The sequence below is a fragment of the Trachypithecus francoisi genome, unplaced genomic scaffold (genome assembly GCF_009764315.1).
Source record: "Trachypithecus francoisi isolate TF-2019V2 unplaced genomic scaffold, Tfra_2.0 Lachesis_group6, whole genome shotgun sequence".
Lineage (NCBI taxonomy): Eukaryota > Metazoa > Chordata > Mammalia > Primates > Cercopithecidae > Trachypithecus > Trachypithecus francoisi.
The window spans coordinates 126,250,605-126,273,908 of NW_022681471.1; the positions used below are offsets into that span (position 1 = coordinate 126,250,605).

Consider the following 23,304-nt stretch of genomic DNA (forward strand, 5'->3'; position numbering starts at 1 on the left):
GGAGCAAAACTGCAAGTTTATTTTGGTCACCTAAGGTGGGGAAGAGGTCTGTCGGCCTCCGGCAAAGAAGGCCAACAGAGTCCCCCCGTGGGGCTCTCGGACGGAGTTCCCACAGTCCCAACATCCCGACAGGAGTGGGGCTGTGAGAAGGCCGCGCGTGGGGTCCCTCCGGAGTGGCTTTTCTAGGAGTGGGAGGGCACTAGGCGGGGCACGGGCGTGTCAGGGGGCGTTCCACAGGTGCGACCAGGTAAATGTTGGTCTCTTCGGATTGACGTCACCTGGCGCATGCCTAGTTGGTCTGCACCTTCCTGGGTCGCCGGCTGCATTTTCGCGCGCGCGGGAAAAGTTGGGAGGGGGGGAGAGAGAGAGAGATGAAGAACCCGGAAGTGCACCATCTTGCCTCCGTTCATCCAAACACAAAGGAAGGTGAAAATATGTGTAGTGGACATTGGTAGTTTTGGTCTGACTCCGTGTTTGGCCTCTATCTTTCGGTTAAAACAACTCACATTTTCTCTGGGGAACACAGGCTGTTATTCTCAGTCCCTGAGATACAGAGCTCCAGTGCTGGGGGCCCAGGTCTGGCCAAACGGCATCTCATAGTCCTTGGCCACGGCGACTTCTTTGACCCATCGTGACCCAGAGACAGCCAGATCTGGGCTTCTATTAGAATTCTTGACAAAGGTTTTTTTTTGGTTTATTTTGTTTTTGTTTGTTTGTTTGTTCTTTTTGCTAGGGTTGCTAAAGAGGTACCAGTAAACCCAGTGATGAAAAAAAAAAAAACATCATTCTTATCACTCCTTGAGACCGAAAATGGTACTGAGGAATATGGAGCTAAGGGGTGAGACCTCCCTGGATAGCTTGGGAATACCTGAATCTAGCCAAGCCTGAAGGCCACACATGACGTTTGCAGTTATGTGAACCAATGTGTTTCTTTTCTTTTTTCTTTTCTTCTCTTTTCCCTCCCCTCCCCTCCCCTCTCCTTTCCTTTCCTTTCCTTCCCTTTCCTGTAGCCCCATTTGACTTTAGTTTCAAATGCTTGTCACTGGAAAAGGTTCTTGGCTTATTGAAATACTAACCTCTATTTTGTTGAGTATTAAAATTATAGGCTGGGCACGAAGGCTCACGCCTGTAATCCCAGCACTTTGGGAGGCCGAGGCGGGTGGATCACTTGAGGTCGGGAGTTTGAGACCAGCCTGACCAACATGGAGAAACCCCGTCTCTATTAAAAATACAAAATTAGCCGGGCATGGTGGCACATGCCTGTAATCCCAGCTACTCAGGAGGCTGAGGCAGGAGAATGGCTTGAATCCGGGAAGGAGGTTGCGGTGAGCCGAGATCGCACCATTGCACTCCAGCCTGGGCAACAAGAGCAAAACTCTGTCTCCAAAAAAGGTAATAAAATGTGTATGTGTGTGTATATATATATATGAATGATGCTGTTGGAGCCACAGAGAATTTTCCTCCTTCCCTTTCATTTTTTATTGTGACTTATGACCTATAAGTGTTAAAGAGCATTCCAGAGACATATACATGTTATTGAATCAGTGATTTCCCAAGTGAAGAGACAGAACACTGCCATTTGCTCAGGGGCCTCCTATGATTACCATCTTACTAGAAGTCTGTCACCATTGGAAGCTACCATTATTTGGGCTTTTGGGGAAATCATCTCCTTGCTTTTTTTTTTAAAATCAGTTTGTCTATGTACACATCCTCAAAAAGAATTAATTTTGTATTAATGGAATCATACAGCATGTATCTTCTGGGGTCTTGCATCTGTCACCAACATTGTATGTGCAATGTTCCTATCGGCTGTCACTATAGCTCATTCATTCTCAATGCTATCATAGCATCCCACGTATGACAGTACATGATGTATCCATTAGAGAGTACCTTGTGTACTGGATGTTTCTGTAGAGAATTTATTGAAGTCGATCAGTGCAACAGAGCTCATATTGGAAACAAACTAAAATGTGCATCACTCTGTGCAGAAGCCCAGTCTTGAATCAGCCCAGCCATCTGCCTTCCTTGGTCCACATCCAAGCAGTTGATGGCTGCTAAGGAAAAATTGCATAACTGAGCAAATATGTGTTACTACAGCATTGTGATCTTCAACCCCAGCTGGGCCCTCCTGAGAGCAAGCGATTCTATGCATTCCTCTTTAGCCCTGTCTTCCATCCTTTGTTAAATGATCAGTGCTTCCCCCAACTCCTTCCCTGCACATTCTCAGAAGATGGCTTTGCCTCTTTATAGAGGTCATTGGGCAGGAAGTTCTTTCATTTCTTAACTTAGCAGCAAGGAACCTTACCTACATCCATGCCCTTCATGCCTGCCGTTCCAGGGCCCAGTTGTCCTGTTTTTTCCAGGTCACCCGCACTTGTGCCCTGCACCCCTCTAGTACCTCCTATCCTTGTCCTTTTGCTCTCCCTTCCCTACGTGGGACAATCTGACGATGTCTGTGCAAGTCCTTTGCCTTAAACCTCATCTTCATTGTCCCTGTGTGGAACCGGATGTTTTCAGTTCTCATCTGAATTATTGCGTTAGTTGTCCCGATTGGTCTCCCTTTAACGCTTGCCTCTTTTGGTTCAAGCTATATTCCTCTACAGAAGCCACAGTAATGTTTCTGAAATGCACATCTGACAATGTGAATCTGTGTTCATTTCCTGGGGCGGCTGTAGCAAATCACCACGAACTGGGGGTGGCTTACAACAGCAGAAATGCTTTTGTCACAGTTCTGGAGGCCACAGGCCTGAGATCAAGGTGTCGGCAGGGCTGGTCCCTTCTGGAAGTTTCTGGGGGAGACTCCATCCCATTCAGCTGTCTTAGCTTCCAGGGGTGGGGGGAGCCAGCAATCCTTGGTGCTCCTTGGTTTGCAGACTCACTGTCACTCCGGTCTCTGCCTCTGTCTTCACATGGTGCTTTTGTCCCTGTCTCTAATCTCCCTCTCCTTTCTCTTATAAGGACACCAGTCGTTTGACTTGGGGACCATCCTAATCCAGTGTGTTCGCACCTTGAGATTCTTGTAATTACACCTGCAGAACCCTAATTCTAAATAAGGTCACATTCTGAGGTTCTGGGAGTTCAAACTTAGATGTATGTTTTGGGAGTTGCTATTCAGCTCACCATATACCCTCTTGCTGAAAACCCTTCCCTGGTCTCCCGTTTTCCTGTAGGGTATAATCTAAACTCCTTAGCCAGGAATATAGGCCTTCCTGAACTGACCTTTTGCAGCCACAGCTGCATGGCCTCCTGGCCCCACGCACCTGCCATATACTTCGTTCTTCTGTGTGAACTGATCTTGCTCTCCCGGAGTCTCTCTGGCCTTTTCTTTGTTATTTAGTCCCAGCCCTGCAATATCCTCCTTACCTCTGGACTCTTCCATCTTCCTCCAAGTCCGTGGAGTGCCCTATGTAGACAGTCAAGAGGCCACAAAACCAAGTCACTGACAACCATCCCCAAAGTCAACCAGCACAGCAGATTGGAGAGTGGGATTATATTAGGAAAGCTTAATCTCAAAAAAAAAAAGTCAAAATACACCTACTCATAAATTACCTGCAAGTAGACAAAAAAGAAAAAAAAAACCTCATTAAAGAATGTGATTGCTTATGAAAATAGCCACCATTTCCCTTTGCCCAGAAATTGCTTATGATTGTCAATAAGGAAGGGGAAACATGAGCTGTGGTCATCGAATTTGGAGATGTAACTGGATATTGCGGAAATATTTAAACAGAATTCTGTTTGTCTACACCCTATGGCTAAATAAGTAGACCATGCTGTGAATAGATAGCTCTGCATTTTAACAGCATATTTAAGTTATGGCCACATTCCCAGACAGGACTGAATGGCCAGGATGACCAAACAATGTGCTGCCTAGTGGGGAGATGAATTTCCAGAACTCCAGCTCATGAGAGAAAAGCAGAGTTTGGCATCCGTTGGGTGCTGGGAACACAAGAATAAGACTCTCCATAAACCTGGTGTTGAGGGTGGCCTTTTATGGTTATTTGGTTTATTTCACTTTTAGTTTTTTTTATTGTGGTAAAATATACATAACATAAAGTTTGCTATTGTAACCATTTTTTGAGTGCACAAGTCAGTGGCATTAAGTGCATTCATCATTTTATTTTCTCTTATTAATGAATTCTAGATTGGACATAGAACAAGATAACTTCTAGTGAAGTAAAAAATGCAGACTATTGGCTTGACTCAGTAGCTCACCCTTGTAATCCCAGCACTTTGGGAGGCTGAAGAAGGCGAATCACTTGAGTTTGAGGCCAGCCTGGCTAACTTGGCAAAACCCCGTCTCTACTAAGCATAAAAAATTAACCAGGCATGGTGGCGTGCACCTGTAATCCCAGCTACTCGGGAGGCTGACGCAGCAGAATTACTTGAACCTGGGAGGCGGAGGTTGCAGTGAGCTGTGATGGCGCCACTACACTCCAGCCCAGGCAACAGAGTGAGACTCTGTCTCAAACAAACAAACAAAATATTTCTTTCTGTCATAGATTTTAAAAAAATAGACTGCCAAGCGTTTGCTTTTTTGTTTTTTTCTTTTGAGACAGCATCTTGCTCTGTTGCCCAGGCTGGAGTGTAGTGGCATGATCACCGCTCACTGCACCGTCAACCTCCTGGGCTCAAGTGATCCTCCCACCTTGACCTCCCAAAGTGCTGAGATTACAGGCATGAGCCACTACGCCCGGTCGAAACGAAATCTTTCTGCCCAATAAGAAATTTGAGAATTTAATGGGCTATGTTCTCCTGGTATAGGGAGAAGGAAACAACTCTTTTAGAAGCCTACTGATACCATGCGGGCTGTTGTTTTTGCAGAGCATTTTATGCTTTCTGTTTTGGAGTGAGCATTCTGGTTTGTAGGATAAACGTATCTCAAGACGAGGTGGGCAGGCTGTCAGCAAAATAAGAGGAAAAGATGGTACCGCCACAAATGCAGAGCTCGTGAGAACTGAATGCATAGCCCCAGAATTCTGGACACTTGACAAGCCCTCCCAATGCCTCACTTGTAGCTGAGACTATACGGTGAAATGATAAGGGAACACTGAAAAGAAGACATTCTGGTTTGGAGTGGGATTATTTTAGTCTTCTAGGTTGTAATGTTCATTTGACCTCACTAATGTGCACAGAGTTTTAAAAAAATTTGTTCCAACTGAAAGATAACCCTCATTCTGCATGGAAATGTCTTCTGAACAATCATTAACTAATGGGTTGATGATGAGAAATTTGACTCCGCATGGAAATTAACTTGCAAAAGCATGACATAAATCTTCTCTGTTCTTTCTATGAGAAATTTTCTCCCAAATAGTTTTTCAAGATGAGTAAAAGGAAAAGTGCATAATTGTGGCTGTCACTAGATCTTTTCCTTCATTTTGGGAGTCTGTTCTTACTTATTCGAAGCATGTAGACAACTTTGATTATGCCACAATTGCCCACTGATTCACTCATCTGCAAAGTGTCCCCCGACCACAGACCCCAACTGCTCTCTCACCTGACAGTCCTCTGTTCCACACAATCCAATTTTCACCCTGTGCTTTCAATTCTGTTACAGTGGCCTTAGGAAGAAACCACATTTGGAAGGCTCTGTGTTGGAGAAATATTGAGCTATGTCACTGATTTCTCGGATATGGGAAACAGAACACACAAGCTCTGCTTTTTACAACTTGGATTTTTATGTGGGTTCTCAGACAGCTCTCACGTTCTAAAATTACTCTTTGGACATCTCATTGTCTATTCCCAAGCTCTTCATTTTGACTGATTCTAAAAGGGCTGGCCTATAGTCCCTCGAGGCAAAAAGGAGACATTGGTGATTATCATTTTTTTCCACAGCAATAAGAAAAGTTATTTGTAGTCACTCTTTTACAAAAAAATTTTTTTTTTGGGACAGAGTCTCACTCTGTTGCTTAGGCTGGAGTGCAGTGGTGTGATGATAGCTCACTGCAGCCTCCAACTCCCTGGCTCAAGCAATCCTCCAGCTTCAGCCTCCCGAGTAGCTGAGATTACAGGTGTGTGCCACCACACCCAGCTAACTTATGTATTTTTAGTAGTGATGGGGTTTCATCATGTTGGCCAGGCTGCTCTTGAACTCCTGACCTCGGGTGATCCGCACACCTTGGCCTACCAAAGTGCTGGGATTATAGGTGTGAGCCACCGCACCTGGCCATATAGTCAACTCTATTGTAGACTCTTGATTCTGTCAGTCCTTTATATTCTTTGTAAAGTGTTCCTAGAGTCTGGGTGAGACAAAACTCTTTTTTTTTTTTTTTTTTTCCTCTAAGCAATTCTGCTTAAGAGGGAGATGGCTTCTGTGTTTCGACTAGCAGACTCATTTGTTGGTGATGACATTTATGACCCATCTTCAGAGGGTGCAGGCAGGGGCTTCTGCATGACACCCAGCAGCCCTTGGGCTGGATGAATGTATCCTTAATGTATCCGATTTTTTCTTTTCTTTTGTCTGTTCTTTCTTTTCTTTTCTTTTCTTCCTTCCTTTCTTTCTTTCTTTTTTCTTTTTTCTTTCTTTCCTCTCTTTCTCTTTCTTTCCTTCCTTCCTTCTTTTCTGCTTTCTTTCCTTCCTTCCTTCCTTCCTTCTTTTCTTCTTTCTTTTTTCCTTCCTTCCTCCTTCCTTCCTTCCCTCCTCCCTCCCTCCCTCCCTCCCTCCTCCCTCCCTCCCTCCCTCCCTCCCTCCCTCCCTCCCTCCCTCCCTCCTCCCTCCTTCCTTCCTTCCTTCCTCCTTCCTTCCTTCCTTCCCTCCCTCCCTCCCTCCCTCCCTCCCTCCCTCCCTCCCTCCCTCCCTCCCTCCTCCCTCCCTCCCTCCCTCCCTCCCTCCTCCTTCCTTCCTTCCTTCCGTCCTTCCTTCCTTCCTTCCTGACAGAACCTCGCTCTATCCCCAGGCTGGAGTGCAGTGGTGTGATCTCGGCTCACTGCAACCTCCACCTCCCAGTTCAAGCGATTCTCCTGCCTCAGCTTCCTGAGTAGCTGGGATTACAGGTGTGCGCCACCATGCCTGGCTAATTTTTGTATTTTCAGTAGAGACAGGGTTTTGCCATGTTGTCTAGGCTGGCCTTAAACTCCTGGACTCGAGTGATCTGCCTGCCTCGCCCTCCCAAAGTGCTAGGATTACAGGCGTGAGCCACTGTACCCGGGTGAATGTATTTTTAATTGACTTACAAGGCCAGTGGGTATGCTCCTGTGAACAATTTTCAGAAAGAATTAAATGCCTGCACGAGCCAAGCAAAGACTTCTGGCGGCATCTTTGGCAGAGCTTACGGTAGGGGAGGCATCTCAGCAGGCCTGGCCTCTGCTTGCTACCCCTCACTTGAGTTTTTACTGACAAGCAGGAGGGTTCAGGGACAGAGGCTTAGGAGCCAGATAAAATACAGGACACTGGGTTGTGTGTGAATCTCATTCAATGCAACGAATGATGCTTTAGTGTAAGTATGTCCCAAATATTACTTGGGATCTACTTAGATGAGCAGAAAGTGTACATTCTCACAATCACTGTGTAATTGGACTTGTCTGAAGCTGCAGCCTTGAGTGGAAACTGCGTTCTTTTTCATCTTTTTCTCTTCTCACTTGGCATGCTCTTCAGATGTATAAGGACCAGTGTGGTGGCCGCTAGTCACCAGTGGCTAGGGAGCACTTGAACTGAGGCTAGTCTGAATCGAAATGACATCTGATCAGTGTAAAACACACCAGACTTCCAAGTCTTTTTATGGAAAAAATAGAACATTTCTCATTAATAACTTAATATTCCTTATGTGTTAAAATGATCCTATTTTGCATATATTGGGCTAACATGTGTCATTAAAATTAACTTCCCCTGCTTCTTTTTCCTGATTTAATATGGCTACTGAGAGCTTTAAAGTTGCACATGCTACCTGCACTTCATTTCTGTTAGAGCTGGGATTAGTGGACTTTCTGTAAAGGACCAGTAGCAAATCTCGTAGGTTTTGTGGCAGATAGGGTCACTGTCTTAACTGTTTAACTCAGTTGTCTCCAGCCATAGACAATATAAAACACATGAGCGTGGCTGAATGCTAATTAGTCTTTATTTATAAAGCCTTATTTTGCTTGCAGGTGTATTTCTTGACCCCTGCGTTAGAGATTCTGTAGGCTTTTTTATGTGTAATTTTTAAATGGCATATCTTTGTGTCTCCAAGCCTTATTGATTTGGACAGAGTGAGAAATAATTGTTAAATGGATAATTTACCCTTTGCAACATGGTTCAGGTACTACATAGAAAAGTGTTGGTAAGATCTTGATTTTTTTTTTTTTTTTTTAAATAAGAGAGAAGAAAAAGCATGCATATGGCTGCTAGCGTGTGGGTCCTTACTGTATCAGAGCCTCCTGGATGGGGTGGATTGCCGTCCATCATGAAGAGGCAAAGAGAATCCAGGAGGTAATGTTTTGTCCTGAGTCCTATAGAGGTGGAGGGCACACTGAATACACACTGCATTGAAAACATAGTGGTACCATCTAACAGGTTCAAGAGATGAGGCCGCGCAGGAGCTCGTGCCTGTCATCCCAGTGCTTTGGGAAGCTGAGATGGGAGGATTGCTTGAGCCCAGGAGTTTGAGGCTGCAGTGAGCCATGATTGTGCCACTGCACTCCAGCCTGGGCCACAGAGTGAGACCCTGTCTCAAATGAGCAAACAAAAAAAGATGAAATTACAGCAATGGGGAGGCTTGGGTCTTGGGTAAAGGGAAAATAATTTTTACAAAGAACTGCTGTGCTAAAACCCTTTCCTTACCAAATTAAAACGTTTTATCTACTGAGAGTATGGCATGATGTAACTTATCTTATTTTATTTTTTAATTAAAAAAATTTGTAGAGATGGGGTCTTACTATGTTGCCCAGGCTGGTCTCAAACTCCTGGTCTCAAACAATCCTCCCGCCTCGGCCTTACAAAGTGTTAAGATTATAGGCGTGAGCCACCGTGCCTAGCCCATGATGTGATTTAGAATTGATTTTCATCAGATTGGAACATATCCTGAAATGTAAAATTTATTCGGGATCACATTAAAAAAAAAAATAAATGACAGGCACAGACATATTTTTGCGAGGTGTGCTAGGGAATTGAGACACATCAGCCATGATTTGTACTTAAGTGAGGTGCTTATCTGTTTCTTTTACTGATGAGAGTGACTTAGAAGTCCTTTAGGAATAAGATGATCATAAATGAAAGTGAAATCCCAGGAAATTTCTAAATTAAAGTTTGATTTATAGCCCTTTTCATGCTCTTCTCTTCAGTGCTGAGAAGAGCTGGAGATAATTCGTGTCCCTTCGGCTTTGCAGTCTATGAATCATGCCCAGTTGTCATTGTTGAAGTTGAGTTTCAATTTTTGTTGTTATCTTTCCTTTCAGTGTCAGTGTGTAAACTTAATTTCACTGCAACTGATGTAATTGCTTAAGTAGCTGGGAAGTCCTGTGGGATTAGATTAGGGCTGGTGTCGGGGTGCACGTTTCAAATGTAAAAGTTTACAACCTTGGAGGATTGCCATGAGTAGCTTTGCTCACACGAGTGCAGATTCAGGGACATCTCTTCCCCCAATCTCACTCTTCATTAAATTGTCACAAGTCTAGATACTCTACTGGAAGAAAAGTAAGCAAATGCAGTGTATACTTGCAGTGTGGTAGGCACTTAGTTCAGCACATTACATATATGATTTCATCCTGAAAATTACCCTTTGAATAGTGCTAAAATTCAAAATCCTTAGTAATGTGAAAAGTACAAAATCCTTAGTAATGTGAGCTAATATATAAATACAAAGTTTAAATGGATTCAATTTAATTCTCTAAACTATATATCATTAAGATGTCTTTCCAAGTGATATAAATTGAGGCACAAATGATCAGTCTGATAGTGTCCAAATATTAGCCTAAGACTTTCTAAACTGTCTTTTCCCTTTTCGAAATTGTTGCTGGGATCTTTTCTTTCCTTTTTAAAAATGGTGTCACTAGCAAAAGGATGCCAGGGTTCAATAGAGGAAACTGTGTTAAGTTCTTCCAGGGACTTCTGCATCAAAACTGTAGTCAGTGAGCATAGAGTGTGGAATGACAGACGATGGAAACTTGGAAGGTTGGGGAATGGCAGAGAAGTGGACAATAAAACATTACTTAAGGGGTACAATGTACATTATTCAGGTGATGGCTGCACTAAAAGCTGTGTAATAAAATTACAGTTGTACTCCATCAATGTATACAAATAATAACATAAAATGAAATGATAGTTGTGAGGACCCTGGTGCTTGATGTCTCAGCCCCAGGGCATCTGGGCGAGCTGCCTGTACCTGTCACCAGGGGCACGCCTGGAGTGCCCGGCACCCCTACCTGGCCTTAACCTGACAGCTTGGTCTCAGCCTTGCCCAAATGCTGTCACCAAGGCAGGGGCTCACAAACCTGCACCACGCACCTCCAACTTGAGCACTCTCCGGAGCAAAAAGTGACTGCCACACCTATCTGGACACCTGTGTCCACTGGGTGGCTGCCAGGGCTTTCTGTGTCAGCACAAGATGTCCTTTCACAGCCTTAGAAACATCTGAAATCCAGTTAAGCGTCATGCACTGCATGTAGCTATGACTGTATTTAAAAGAAAAATCTAAAACAGTCTGCTGCCTTTAGTTTTTATTGTGTGGAAGTGACCTTTTTGGGAAAAGTCCATCCCAGCTGTCTTTTAATTAATTAATTAATTAATTAACTTGAGACAGGGTCTCTCTCTGTCACCTAGGCTGGAGTGTAGTGGTGCCATCGTGGCTCACTGCAACCGCAGCCTTCCAGGCTCAAGCGATCTTCCCACCTCACCCTCCCAAGTAGCTGGGACCACAGGTGCACACCACCATGCCCTCTAATTTTTGTATTTTTTGTGGAGACGGGGTTTCACCATGTTACCCAGGCTGGTCTCAAACTCCTGAGCTCAAGTGATCCTCCTGCCTCGGCCTCCCAAAGTGCCGGGATTATAGGCGTGAGCCACCATGCCCGAATGCCAGCTGTCTTTAACGTCCCATGATCCATATTCGTCGGATTGCGTCCTCATGTTTTGATTTGGGTTGGACATCTTTGGCAAGAAGACTTGGTATATGTCCTTTTCATTGAGTTTCATCGGGTGAGACGGTCAAGTTGTTCTTGCATTGCTCTTGCTGAGTTGGATCTGTTGGTGAGGGTTGTGTCCACCAGATCTCGCCCTTGTGCAGATACCTTCTTTCCTGTGTAAGGAATTAGACAATTGGGCATGATATTTGAGACCGTGTTCTGTTCATAATCCCTTCCTTATTGAGGTAGTCCATTGGTGGTTACAAGTTGGTGCATTGCTAATGCTGTCATTTCTTCTAAAGTTCTTGGTTGAAATCTTTCCGTGAAGAAGAGCTTTATTTCTGTACTCTCAGCTTTTGAGTATCACTCTTGATTCCTGGCTTCTTTTTTGTTATACGTGGCATAAGAATTACCATCACTATTGTTTTATTACTTTTTTAATGCTGAAATTATCCCCACATTCACCCATGAGAGTCCCTGTGGCTGCTATCACTCTTAAAAGGCAGAGTTTCTTTTGAACCTTCTACACATGACATGGCAAAACACACACACACACACACACACACACAAACGTGGCTCTGATATTTTTGATATCACTCTGTTTTACCTAATCTCTTGCCTCAGCCAGAATGTATGCCGTTTAATTTGCCAAAGAGTAACATCTCAGGCAATCTTGGCATTGAACGGCATTGCTATGCTAGGTGACCTTGCCTGCCCCAGGCCAAAGGGAAATTGTATTTTCATAAAACATTGTGGTTTACCTCGTTGAGTCAACAGTCAAGCATGGTGAAAATGTTGTGACAGTAGAAATTCCCTGACAACCAACCAAGAAAGTTTTTACATCAGCGTGCAAGATACAGCCCAAACTCTTAGTGATGTGGTTTGGGAAGACAGGCATTTTTTTGAAAAGCCCTGATAATGTAGAAATTTCATTTTAAATGTGATGCAAATACTTCTTATGGTATCTCTTGTATGTGTGCATTTGTGTATGCATGCATGTGCTGTTGTCCATTGCAGATGGTGTGTGTGCCTTTGTGCGTGTGTCTGTTTCTCTGTATGTGTCCCTGCACGTCCCCGTGTGTGTGGCTGCGCATGTGCATGTGTTCCGTTTTGGATGGCACATTGGCCTCTGTGTGTGTGCTTTTTGATCCACTGTGGATGGCATGTGTGCCTGTGTATAAGCACATGTGCATTGCCTCATGGAAGATGGCATGTGATGTGTGTGTGTGTGTGTGTGTGTGTGTATAAATGGATTACTCCATTGTAGGTGGTGTTTGTGCCTGTGTGTGTGTGCATTCCTTTGTTATGAGGCAGTTTAACTTGTGAGAAGCTATTTGTTTAGTCCATTTGTGTTGATGTAACAAAATACCATTAATTGGGTGGCTTATTAACAACAGGCATTTATTGCTCACAGTTCTGGAGGCTGGAATTCCAAGATCAAGGCACTGGTAGAGTTGGTGTCTTGTAAGGGCTTCCTGACTTCTCGCTGTGTCCTCACATGGTGGAAGGGGTGAGGGAGCTCTCTGGGGTCCCTTTGATAAGGGCACTGATCCCAGTCCTGAGGCTCCACCCTCATGACCTCATCACCTCCTAAAGGCCCAGCCTCCTAATACTCTCACCTTGGGGGTTAGAAATTTTGGGGGGACACAAACGTTTGGACCATGGGACTATTTGACTTCTGGATGATGATAATCTATTTTTAAAAAGTAATTTCGGCCGGGCGCAGTGGCTCAAGCCTGTAATCCCAGCACTTTGGGAGGCCGAGACGGGCGGATCCGAGGTCAGGAGATCGAGACCGTCCTGGCTAACACGGTGAAACCCCGTCTCTACTAAAAAAAAAAAAACAAAAAAAAACCAAAAAAAAACTAGCTGGGCGTGGTGGCGGGTGCCTGTAGTCCCGGCTACTCGGGAGGCTGAGGCAGGAGAATGGCATAAACCTGGGAGGCGAAGCTAGCAGTGAGCTGAGATCCGGCCACGGCTCTCCAGCCTGGGCGACAGAGCGCGACTCCATCTCAAAAAAAAAGTAATTTCACTCTTCCTTATATATCCTTCATAGGCAAGGTCGCTGGAGGTAATTGCCAGCAATTAATATTTAAATTTATATTGAAACGCGTTCTTCCTTGACTGTGCTGTGAAGGATGGTTTCTTTCTATTTGCACATCCCTCATGCAACACAAAGACACTCTCCCCCCTGATATGCACATTTCACAAGCTGAGCCTGAATTTAATGAAATGATTTAAATTAGCTTCCACAAGACAACAATCTTGGGTCAAAACTCATGCTTAGAATGGGAATAAAACAGATCTGGGAAGAATTACTAATAGCTGCTTGTGTGGTTCTTGTTACAGCCTCTTTCCTTCCTGAGCCTGGGGGCTGAGGGAGTCGCGGGTTGGTAATACATTACAGAATGTGGGCTTGCGTGTGGTTTACTCCGATGATGGCAGTGGAATTCAGTGCATCCTGTGAGTTGTGCTGTGAATGTTAAAGCTTCTGATACAGCCAAGGTTTCCCCTCAGATTGCTTGTTTAAGGCTCAAAAAGCACTAGAACCTTTTGCTGAGTTAGTAAAATATCAAGAATAATAATTACAGTATGTAAAAATAACAAGAAAAAAGAACATTAGGTCACATTGTTGAGATACGTTTTGCAACACAGTTCACGCAATCCTGCTTACCTTTCCAGAGATTCCCCAATGGTGTCTCTTCCTGGATTCCCTTGTGTTAGTGAGGATAGGCTTTGTTACGGCGCAGGAACGAATAAGCTCAATGTCTTACAACTATGTGTTGCTAACTTGGCGGGGGACTCTGCTTATTGTAGTCATGTAGGGACTGAGGCTGATGGAGATGGGGGAAAATGACAGCCACAATGTGGCTCATGAAGTATCCCACTAAAATGTCTTAATTCTCATCTTCCATTGGGGAAAACAAGTCACGCGGCCACAGCTGAGTTCAACCATGCAGATGTTTAGTCCTTCTTCAGGGAAGGTCCTTGGATATTGGTGAGCATACTACTGCTACCACACTCAAATCAGGATCTAATAAAGTATCTTAAATATGTGATGCAATCACGATACTGGTACTGCTATTAAATCTGCAGCAATAATAAATATGTTACAGTCAGGGTGTGCTGAGAAGCTGAACTAAATATGCTCTGAACCATGAAGTCACCATTGAGGCTTCACTCGTCTTATCAAATACTTGGAATTCTTTGAAAATATCTTACTCTCCAGGTCCTACATGTTTCACACCCGATGTATTATGAGTTTATCTAATAAAAAAACAAACAAAACAAACAAACAAGCAAACAAAAAAGAATGGCCAGGCGTGGTGGCTCATGCCTGTAATCCCAGCACTTTGGGAGGCCAAAGCGGGTGGACCATGTGAGGTCAGGATTTCGAGACCAACCTGGACAACATGGTAAAACACCGTCTCTACTAAAAATACAAAAATTTGCTGGGTGTGGTGGCGGGCACCTGTAACCCCAGCTACTCTGGAGGCTGAGGCACGAGAATCGTTTGAACCCGGGAGGCAGAGGTTGCAGTGAGCCGAGATCATGCCACCACACACCGGCCTGGGTGACAGAGCGAGTCTCTGTCTAAAATAAAATAAAATAAATAAATAAAAATAAAAAAGGGAAAAGGAAAATTAAAATTTTAAATATATAGAAGTCACAGATTCTCATTAGTAAGAATTTAGAAAATACAGAAAAGTATAATTAAGAGAAGTAAAAATGCTTATGGTACCACTACTTTGAGGTAGAAAATTTTAGTTCAGAGGACACATACACAAATACATGGTAGAGATGCCACCGAATTTTTTTGAAGTCCCATTTTAAAAAGAGAATGTGTATTCCTTTAGTTACTAGAAAGGTTGAACATTTCCCTCCCTGGATATTAGAATCCCTCATATTTATTCTCCTATGTTTTTCTGTTCTTTTCTGTGTAGGGCTCTTTTAAGTGTAAGTGACAGAAACCTGCTTCTATGTTGCATTTGACAATATGCAAATGAATGGATGTGTCTGAGTTCTAATAAAACTTTATTTTCACAAAACCATAAATCAGTCTGTAATTGTCCAATCCCGGATTAGACAATCACCAAATCTCCCGTTCAGCCAGTTTACTTAGGCACAGCTGTGTCATTTACCTAGGGATAAGCAACAAACAGTGTAATTGCCATTGCAAAATCAAATGGGCCCCAATCAGTTACTGGCTAGCCGTAAATAGATTTTGGCATACTTGGACTCAACAAATAATGTGATTGTGTGGCTGGATGTGGTGGCTCACGCCTATAATCCCAGCACTTTGGGAGGCCAAGGCAGGCAGATCACCTGAGGTCAGGAGTTTGAGACCATCCTAGCCAGCATGGCGAAACCCTGTCTCTACTAAAACTACAAAATTTAGCTGGGCGTGGTGGCGCACATCTGTAGAGGCTGAGACAGGAGGATCACTTGAACCCAGGAGTAGGAGGTTGCAGTGAGTCAAGATCACGCCACTGCACTCCAGCCTGGGTGACAGAGTGAGGCTCCATCTCTTGACTGGGCGCAGTGGCTCACGCCTGTAATCCCAGCACTTTGGAAGGCTGAGGTGGGTGGATCATGAGGTCAGGAGATCGAGACCATCCTGGCTAACATGGTGAAACCCCGTCTCTACTAAAAATAAAAAATAAAATAAAAAATAAAACAATTAGCTGGGTGTGGTGGTGCACGCTTGTAATCCCAGCTACTCAGGAGGCTGAGGCAGGATAATGGCTGGCGTGAACCCAGGAGGCGGAGCTTGCAGTGAGCCGAGATGGCTCCACTGTACTCCAGCCTGGGCGACGGAGCGAGATTCCGTCTCAAAAAAAATAAATAAATAAAAAATAAATAAAATAAAAGTGGTTGTGTGATTGCATATAAAGTCTGTTCCCTTCTAGGTAGTTGGGTTTGAGATTCCTTCTTTTGTCAAAAGACACGTGGATGGCTGTAGTGAGAGGGACCTTAGAAATGCCTCATGCTGGGGGTACGGGATTCTATTTTGTACCAGTTGCAAAGAAAAAGAAATGCTGCTATAGTTCCTTCGCTGACGAGGGAAAACCATTAACTTCAGATAAATAGAAATGGCTGTCACTTTAAGGAAATAAAATCTTAGTCAGTGACAAAATTAATGGAAAAGCAGCCATAGTATTGATGAAATTTAACTTCATCTGGCATATTGGTTACACGTGCTGGTTACTGCCTCTGTAGCTCATGGTTCCCTCCTGGTGACAGTAGGAATGTGATACACTTTGTGGGATGAGTGAATTCCTGGGCCCATGCTAGTCTCCTGAACCAAGCTCTCTACGAGGTGGTACCTAGGAAACAAACACCCCTGGTGATCATTCCGAGGTGTCTTTACAATTTGAAAACTCCTTATATGAGGTGGCACATTCCAAAATAAACTTGCAGGGAGTGTAATCAATTGTAGGAGCTATTCTTGACTTACCATTTTGTGTCCAGTGCAAAGAGTGTCGGGGATATTTATGTCTGATTCTAGGGAATGACTCAATGGAAAAAGTGACCTTCTGCTTTCAACCTAAGTTTAGCTTCATGGTTTGGTCATCTCAACCATATCACAATTTTGTCTTTAAAACTTTCTGTAGTTGCTAAGACCAGGATTGTGACTAAAGTTAACTCTGATGATCTGTTTTAGCTTAACTTTATTTCTAATCCCTCTTAATAATATAAGCTTCAAGTTCCTTAGTAAAATCCAAAGAAACACACAAAAAGCAATCAGGCTAAAATAAACCTTCTGGGCCAGGTGCGGTGGCTAACGCCTGTAATCCCAGCAATTTGGGAGGCCTAGGCGGGAGGATCATTTGAGGTCAGGAGTTGGCGATCAGCCTGGGCAACATGGCAAAACCTCGTCTCTACAAAAAAATTAAAAATTAGCTGGGCATGGTGGTGCATGCCTGTAGTGTCAACTACTTGATGGGGCTGAGGCAGGAGGATCACTTGAGCCTGGGAGGTCGAGGCTGCAGTGAGCCATGTTAGTGCCATCCGGAGCAACAAAGTGAGAGTGAGATCCTGTCTCAAAACAAAACAAAACAACTAAAATACCCTTCTGCTTTATTAGCATTTTTTAAAGAAAGAAAATTCTGCACCCCTATCCTTAGAAGCATGAGGTTTATGAGGGGGGAATGAATGATATATCAGTTTTGTTCTTGCACACTTCTTACATTTGTTAGTGGTATTGATTCAAAGGAACTATTACTTTCATGTTTAACATCGTCTCTTATATATTATTATTATTGTTGTTTTTGAGATGGAGTCTCACTCTGTTGCCCAGGCTGGAGTGCAGTGGCACGATCTCGGCTCACTGCAACCTCCGCCTGCCGGGTTCAAGCAATTCTCCTGCCTCAGCCTCCTGAGTAGCTGGGATTACAGGCACCACCACCATGCCTGGCTAAGTTTTTGTATTTTTAGTAGAGATGGGGTTTCACCATGTTGGCCAGGCAGATCTTAAACTCCTGAGTTCAGGTGATCCACCTGTCTCGGCCTCCCACAGTGTTGGGATTACAGGCATGAGCCACTGTGCCCTGCCTACCTCTTATAAATTAAATTGGCTTAGAGTTGCTAAAGTATTTAGAGAGACTCTGTTAGAACACAGATTTTCTTAAATATTTGTGTATGCATCTGTCTTCCCAACCGGACTCTCAGTTATTTAAGGGTAGATCATGTCTTATTTGTCTTCCTGGAGCCATGCCTAACATGACTGTTGCTCCTTAATATACGTGCTCCAAGGGCTTGATATTTGTGTGGGGGAAGGAACATCATGAAAAATTCCAGCTGATCGAGCTGCACATCAGCTACCTTTGATTGATTTAAAAGTCTATTTCTTCTACTTAAAGATGAGGTGAACACCTTGATTCTTTATCTGTTCTTCAGCTTAAAAAATCCAGATGATAGAGGTTGATTGTGAATCTTGTATAAAACCTGCATTTCCGCACGCACAGTAACACCCCTGTATCACTTTGTGTACGTCAATTTGGGTGTTTGCCGCCTGATGAGCTCTGATTTTGAACTCTCCTGCTTTTCCTTCTCCCGTTCCTCCCCCGCCCCACACCACCCCTTTCCTTCTTCCTCTTCTTCTTCTTCTTCCTCTTCTTCTTCTCCTTCTCCTTCTCCTTCTTCTTCTTCTTCTTTTTTTTTTTGGAGATGGAGTCTCGCTCTGTTGCCCAGGCTGGAGTGCAGTGGTGCCATCTTGGCTCATTGAAACCTCTGCCTCCCAGGTTCAAGCGATTCTCCCACCTCAGCCTCCTGAGTAGGTGGGATTACAGGCACCTGCCATCATGCTCGGCTAATTTTTGTAGAGACCAGGTTTAACCATGTTGGCCAGGCTGGTCTGGAACTCCTGACTTCAAGTGATCCGCCTGCCTTGGCCTCCCAGAGTGCTGGGATTACAGGCGTGAGCCACCGTGCCTGGCCCTACTTTCCTTCTTGAGAGCATTCACTTTCTGGGTCCCCAAAGTTTGACTTTCCATTCAGTTTGGATGGACTCATGGCCTTGGAGCTGCGTTGTTCATGCCATTATTTGTAGTAAGGGAATAAATGACTGGTTCTCCTTCACAATCTGTGTCCAGTGAAGATTGCCATGCTGTAAAGGAGCAAACAATAAAGAACCAGAAGCACAAGATAATGACTGTCAAAGTCATCCCGCTGGAAAAAAACAATCGAACAAAAAACCTAACGAAACTCAGTTTTGGAGTGGTGATGTGAACACAGCCTACTGCAGATAGATGCCTTTGTCAAGAACAGAGGTGGGTACTCGACTTCTTAGTAAGTTTACCAAGTGAGTCAATAAAATGTCTTCAAAAGCCAAGTTAAACATTCTTTGTTTAACTTTTGTAAATCTTCTGGCTCAGCCTTTGCACAACGACCATCAGGAAATCCCTCTCACAAACAAAACTTTAGTAGTGCCCCTTTATCTGCAGGGGGTACATTCTGAAACCCCCACTGGATGCCTGAAACCGCTGATAGCACTGGACCAGATTGCTGTCAATCAGAACACGTCCTTCTTACTATTTTTTAAATTAAAAACAATATGGGCCAGGCACAGTGACTCACGCCTGTAATCCCAGCACTTTGGGAGGCCGAGGTGGGCACAGCATCTGAGATCAGGAGTTCAAGACCAGCCTGGACAACATGGTGAAACCCTGTCTCTACTAAAAATACAAAAAATTAGCCAGGCATGGTGGCACATGCCTGCAATCCCGTTTACTCAGAAGGCTGAGGCAGGAGAATCGCTTGAACTGGGAGGCGGAGGTTTCAGTCAGCCAAGATCGCACCATTACACTCAAGCCTGGGTGACGGAGTGAGACTCCATCTCAAAAAAAAATTTTTTTTTCAATATGTGTATATTTCAGATAGGAGTCTCAGTATGTTACTCAGGCTGGTCTCAAAATCCTGGGCTCGGGCTGTCCTCCTGCCTTGGCCTCCCAAAGTGCTGGGATTACAGGCATGATCCACCACACCCGGCCTGTAACACATTTTTGTTCGGGTCTTCCACCCACAAATTTAATGCCTTTTGCATCTTAACTAAGCACTTATCACACACTGTGGCCACAACCTTTGCAGTTTGAGATGTGGCAGCAAAACTGGCATGAATTTTTTTTCCTTCTTCACAATTTTACCAATGGAAGGTTTGCTCTTACTGTAGATCTTAGCAAGTCTGGCATAAGATTTTTTTTTCTTTTCTTATGAAGTCGAGAACTTTTACCTTTTCACTTAAAGGGGGCACGTTATGGCTTCTCTTATGCTGTCCATATCCAAATGGACAACATCACTCCTCTTGTGCTTTGGGGTCATTATTAGGTAAAATAAGCACCGTGACACTGAGACAGCTGGTCGGATCACCAACTGGACAAAGAGGGGATTCACATCCAAGGCAAGATGGAGCAGGATGATGAGAGATTTCATCACCTTACTCTGAATGGCAGGCAATTTACAACTTAGGGATTGTTTATTTCTGGAACTTTACATGAAATATTTTTGGGCTATGGTTGATTTCAGGTAACTGAAAACTCAGAAGGCAAAACAGCAGATAAAGGGGGAGTACTGTACCTCTGTTGTCTTTTATTATTTATTTATGTATTTATTTTTTAGAGACACGGTCTTGCTCTGTTGCCCAGGCTAGAGTGCAATGGTGTGATCATGGATCACTGGATCCTGGAATTCCTGACCTCAAGTGATCTTCCTGCCTTAACCTCCCAACGTTATGGGATTACAGGCATGAACTTATTTCACTCAGCCCCTCTCTTTTTTTTGATGACATTTCACTTCAGGTTAAGTTGAAGGAATTACAGTTTCTCCCCTAGAGCATTTATTTTTCCTTTGTCTTCTTTTATTCTGTTTATTTCTTGAGGTTTAATTAACTGCAATAACATTCATATTTTTTTTTTTTTTTTTTTTTTGTGGCGGAGTCTCGCTCTGTCGCCCGGACTGGAGTGCAGTGGCGGATCTCAGCTCACTGCAAGCTCCGCCTCCCGGGTTTACGCCATTCTCCTGCCTCAGCCTCCCGAGTAGCTGGAACTACAGGCGCCCGCCACCTCGCCCGGCTAGTTTTTGTATTTTTAGTAGAGACGGGGTTTCACTGTGTTAGCCAGGATGGTCTCGATCTCCTGACCTCGTGATCCACCCGTCTCGGCCTCCCAAAGTGCTGGGATTACAGGCTTGAGCCACCGCACCCGGCCCATATTTTTTTTAAGTTCAGGGCTCCTCAGGCTGCATACAACTCAGGGATCCCATTCAGCCTATTGACCTTTTTTTTTAAAAAAATAAGTTTTCTGGTAATGTAGCCATTTCTATTCATTTACATATTGTGTATGGCTGCTTTGCTTGCTGCTGCAACTGCAAGCTGGAGTCATTGCAACAGTATTGGCCCTCAATCTCAAAATATTTATTACCTAGACCTTTACGTAAAGTCTCTAGACTTTGCTGAAGTTCTATGAATGTTGACCAATTCAAACAGTCATGCAGTTACTACCACAATCAAGACATCAAAAATTTCCATTGTCCTTAAAAATGGACAGAGTTACAATTTGAGATAAGAAATGATTTTAGAAAAGTAAAATTTTGCTCAGTGTTTAACACTGACTTTAGGTTTTTGACATTTGCAGTCATTACGTATACACGGCAGATTTTACGTTTAGAGTTCGCATTTTCTGCAGAGATTTCCCACCACTCTGCTCGACAGAACCCCGATTCCCTGCTGGGGAATTCATTCTCTCCCATTTTTGTATCTGACATGTGAATTAGCTGGATCCCAGCCAAAGCCTCTTCCATCCCTGCTGGTCCTGTTCATGCATCCAGAGACCGACACCTGCCTCAAAGACAACGGGAAAGGAAGGCCTTATTCGTTCCTGGGTGCTGCCAGAAAAGACTCTTGTCTGTTGGACCAGAGGCAGGAAGCAGCCGGAATGGCTTGCACTCATCGGGGGCCTGCAAGGGAGACCCCACCTGGAAGGAAAACTCAGGCCGACAGGGCAGAGCTGAGAACTGCAAAGAACCTGATCTTGGTCCTGATGATTTTCTGACACCAGTTCAAGTCTTGCCTCTCTTTAGCCTTCCTGCTGGGCCTCTCTGTTACAGGGCCTACTACCTTACCTTGAGTGCAGAAGTTGGTTAGAGTGCTGGTTTCTGTTATTTGCAACTAAATGAGCCCTAATCGCTACCCATTATATAACACTCAGGGAATTACAGAAACACCTTATCCAGTTATGCTGCAATTGAGGATTTTATAATATGACTCAGTCCTTTGCAAACGGAACCTGCCTCGTCATTTCTAAGTCTATTAATCAATTCTCACTCATCTGTTTTTTCACTGAATGCTCATTGGGTATCTGCAATGTGATAGGAAACCCCATTGTGACCCAAACTCTGGGGAAGTGCATCTTCCTGTGGGTGTATAGCCAACAAAATCAGTAATCTGTACTAGTCAAGTCTTGCTGAACGATTTGTCATCAAGTTTGAGTTGTCATGCATGCTTGAAACTTACGAATCATCTGTGTCCCTCCATCCTCCCTGGAAGTCACCAATTCTGCCCTTCTGCCTCCTAGGGGAAATATAATAAAATAATACTGGAATGGAATAGAGTGCCAGGAAGGAGCCATAGTGACTCCAATGCCCAACATATCGACTTTGAGATATTTCTGGTTCATTCAAAGTCCAGAGCTTGGAGGAAGCCCCAGTATAGAGCTGCAGACTGGAAGTCATCCGTGAACGTCAAGGGGCCCAAGGAAACTGAGGAATGGGTCACAAGAAGGGGAGCAGGGGAGCTCCTGGGGAAACACCACCATCCCAGGCGGGAGAGGACCCCAGGGGACCTAGAAGAAAGGACCGGTGACAGAGGGGGAAGTCCAGGGCAGTGAGGCGCCCTCAGAGAGCACCGAGAGAGTCTACAGGTGCCCACCACCATGCCTGGTTAATTTTTGTGTTTTTTTTTTGGTAGAGGTGAGGTTTCGCCATGTTGCCCAGGCTGGTCTCAAACTCCTGAGCTCAAGTGATCCGCCCGCCTCAGCCTCCCAAAGTGCTGGCATTACAGGTGTGAGGCACCACGCCTGGCCTGGTGGTCCATCTTTATGTTTGTGTGCATGTGGTGTATACTGCATGCATGCACACACACACTCACCTCTTTATTTTAATTCTGTCACCTGAAGAACAGCCTGAGACAGGACAAGAGCAATGAAATGCTCTGTTGGGTGCAATCTGGCTCAAAAGAGTGTGATAACAGCAGGCAGTGGTTATAATATTATAATAGGAAGCTCAGAGATGTGCAATAATTTAGCGTGTGCAACTGGGCATTGGGTGACAAGCGGGGCATTTGGAATGTTCCTTGTGAAATCCTTGGCTGGGTGGGGCCAGTTTCTTTGGCACTGCTGGGCCCTCACTCTCCACGCGCCCAGGTCAAGCTTCTGTCTGTGCAGCTGTGTCTCGGGCTTTCCCATGCGCGCCTCTTTGAGCTGTTCTCTGCCTGGTTGGTTTTGCATTTTCTGTTGTCTTCTGTCTCTCCTGCTACCTGGGGTGTGGCCTGCAGGCCCTTTCCAACGTTGCTGAGGGTCCAGGGCTGGGGCACAAACAGACCCCCACTTGCCTTGGGTGTACACCATGAGCCGTAAATCAAGCTAACCACCTGATGAAGATAATCTCTTCTAACCTGCTACCTTCCAGGCCATACTTCAGACAGCCAGGGTTGGTTGCAGCTTCCTTGGCCTCCCTGGCAATGCAGATACAAAGTGATGCACAGCGCACAGCCCTGGGCCA

At 44.5% G+C, this 23,304-nt stretch overlaps 1 long non-coding RNA gene across 1 annotated transcript; it reads left to right on the forward strand.

Moving 5' to 3' along the window:
* Positions 1-1,355: 1,355 nt before the first annotated feature.
* On the forward strand, positions 1,356-21,908 carry LOC117078089. The gene is made up of 4 exons (XR_004434921.1): positions 1,356-1,392; positions 8,290-8,401; positions 18,627-18,803; positions 21,301-21,908. It is a non-coding gene; the product is annotated as an uncharacterized LOC117078089 (long non-coding RNA).
* The last annotated feature ends 1,396 nt before the right edge of the window (positions 21,909-23,304 follow it).